Genomic DNA, 3,454 nt, shown 5'->3' on the forward strand with positions numbered 1-3,454 from the left:
ACTATAATGTCGACTTGCTTGCTCCGTGTACTGTAAACACACACACACACACACACACACACACACACACTATACAGTCCAATCCATGACTGAGGGTTGGAATTATTAGCTGAACCGTAACAAGGCGGACATTGTGAAATGTTCGCTCCTGGAGGCACANCTCTCTCTCTCTCACACACACACACACACACACACACACACACACACACACACACTATACAGTCCAATCCATGACTGAGGGTTGGAATTATTAGCTGAACCGTAACAAGGCGGACATTGTGAAATGTTCGCTCCTGGAGGCACACAAGACATATACTGTAGGTCCATTACACAGGCCTAGAATGTGTTTCCCTTCTTTAATCAGCACAAACAGTACCCTCATGTATACTATATACAGTTCATATGCATATATTGTACATATTTATAAATATATATTTATATATATATACATATATATGAGCATACATGAACGCACAGCATCCTTCCTGACTGCAGTCCTGCTGTTCTTTTGTTGGATGTCGTAGAATATAAAGTATAACTTGTGTGTCTTGAGCTGTGTGTTGCTCGGGTCAGGGGTTTAAATGTCTCCTAATGTTGATCACGCCTACCCTTGTGTGTGTGTGTGTGTGTGTGTGTGTGTGTGTGTGTGTGTGTGTGTGTGTGTGTGTGTGTGTGTGTGTGTGTGTGTGTGTGTGTGACACACACACACACACACACACACACACACACACACACACACACACACACACACACACACACACACACACACACACACACACACAAGGGTAGGCGTGATNGTGTGCCTTTGGCAGTCTCACACATTGGATTAACCTATGGATTAACCTTCAGCAGCGATTTTATCGTTTTAATGCCATTGAAGACAACTTTTGATCAGACAGAGGTAAGACCTATTGCCGTTTTGGCTACCTAGCGCCATGTGTTTTGATGTCTGTTTTTGTTAATATTGTCGCGCGTTCTTATCATGGAGTGATGATATATATACCCATCGATTCTGTGTCTTCTCACGATGCTAATCGATGGGTTGGATGTGCAGTTACGATAAGTAATAAGGGTGTTATGAGTGAATTTCTGTGCAATTTTCGTTAGCATTTTTTCGCTTGTGGCTAATGCAGAGGTAAAAAAAAAAGATCAGCTAGCTGAGTTTCTTCCCGTTACATGGATCTGAAACATTCATAGTTTATTAAATATTAAGAAGCCCTCAGAAGCTGTTTCCTGCAGATGATGCGTTTTTCCGCCCGCCGGCGGGGGGAGGAGGTCGAACAGGTTAATGGTCATACGTACATAGCTACAGTGTAGTTATGACGATGAAAATCTTAGGTCACAGGCTCCACCAACAGTGCAACACAATGAAAAACTGAAAAAATTATGCAAGTACATTTAAAAAAAAAGAAAAGTTGTTTCCATAGCTACGTTTGCTTCTAGCTTGCAGCACTTCATACAGCTGTCCTCTGATTGGTTGCTTGTCAAAATGTCAGCGGTAAAACAGGTCAAAGTTGAAATAATTTGAACGTCAATAGTAGCTCCCTCCATAGAAACACAACGGCAATGTCAGCACGAAGCCGTTTGTCATGTGAATGCAGCTTTGAAGCATGAATCTGCAGATAATCTTTCCTTGAAATACAAAAAAATTAGAATGGCATCAGCATGGTCAGAAGAAGAGGAAACCTACCTGAAAGCTGCTGAAACTCTGGGTTGTCTGGACTTGTGTTTGCAGTCAGGTCCTGTAGGAAGTGTTTATACCTGTTAGAAAAATAGAAAACAAACAAGGTCACTGTACGCTCAACAGCTACACATATCACTGGAAAAAAAAGTGAGCGAGACGTGCTCGTGTATATGGATGCAGGAGAATAAATGTGGTGCTTGTGAAAAACACACGGGCTGATTTAAATTCCTGAGTGATACAGATGGAGAGAGCAGGTTTTACTTTGCAGAAGTGTTGATGCTGACAACATCTGACAGAAACAGCTGTAACACATCTGCAGTGGATTTACTTGAGCCCTCCTCAGACACATTGCTTCGAAGAAAACTAAAGTAACACAACAGATTTTTTGCATCTGAAGTAACAGTTTAAGCTTCCTTAGAAATCTTTACCCTTTTAACCAGGATGATGTGACCTTGAAGTGCATTGACAATTGCCATTGATTTCCACTGTGTCTGTCTGCCTGTGCAGCACCTCTCTCTGTGCAGTCTGGGCTTGTTTGAGAGACATAGTGGTGCCACTGAGAGAGGCTATTAGTGATACTGAAAGACTGTACACCACTGCTACTGGTCCATGTGGTGGCATGAGACATGTTGGAGAGTGTGATATGGAGTGTGTGTAGAGAATATAACAAGACAATGACCATTTTTTAAGCCGCACTAGGACATGTTCTTGCTTGACTGAATGCTTATGATTTCACTGCTTAGTAATTGTGTCTGTAACTCAGCCGATTTCTTAGTTTTAGGATAATCAACTTCCCAGGACACTGGGACTCAACACCATTATTTCAATTTCATTAGGTCATAAAAGTTTCAATGAGATGAATCCAGAGTTGTCCGTTCATTTGATTGAGCCTAATCGGACGTGACACTGCTGTGATGCAGCAGCTATGAGGCATGGTTTTAGGAAAAAGCAAATGAGCATGCTTTCGGCCCAATGATGACAGAAGAACCAGGGAGCATCTCAGGCTATTTTGGCTTTATGTGCCACCAAGCAAGGAATGAATGGAGTCGCCTCCACTGTGTATCCTTTAAACATCAATGCTCCAGACCAATAGATACAAGAGGTGGTTGGTCAGAAACCCAACCCGACTTTAAAAAAAAAACCCTCTACTACAGTTTTCTAAATCTGTCTGTCCATAGACCAAGATATCTGTGGTTCAACCCTTGCAACAGGAGCTGCCCTGAGTGGAAGACTGAAGTGGTGTTTAACATCACTAAAACAACAGGACGATTCAATTCAGAAACAGACAACAGCAGCTGCTTGTGAACACCAAAATCATTTACTGCATATCAACTTGGAAGAGGTCAAAGGTCAGCGAGTTAAGGGCGGCCAGACAAAGATCAAGGAGGAAATTCATATCCGACACCTGAGATGACAAAGTCGCTATTCCCCCTACCTTTTCACGAGGCAGAGGTTTCATATTTTGCTCCTGTGAAAACAACTAACCCAGTAGCTCCTTGAAAACTGAGAAACACCATCCACTCAAGATATTCTTGGGGTATCACTAAAAACTTGAACTGAAACTAACCTGGTCAGGTGGGCTTGTGAAGCACTACCAATCATTTATAGAGCGGAAGAACAGAACGGCAGGTTAGCAGAGCGGTGGGTCTGTGGGAGGAGGAGGAGGAGGGCTTGTAGTCGATTACTCATTGGAAAGAAAACGAAAGCCAAACAAGATCCAATTAAGCCTCCTCCAATTAAGAGACGCTTAAAGAGAGAAATAATTTCACT

Source organism: Notothenia coriiceps, unplaced genomic scaffold (assembly GCF_000735185.1).
Source record: "Notothenia coriiceps isolate Sejong01 unplaced genomic scaffold, NC01 NC01_scaffold00037244, whole genome shotgun sequence".
NCBI classification, from domain to species: Eukaryota; Metazoa; Chordata; class Actinopteri; order Perciformes; family Nototheniidae; genus Notothenia; species Notothenia coriiceps.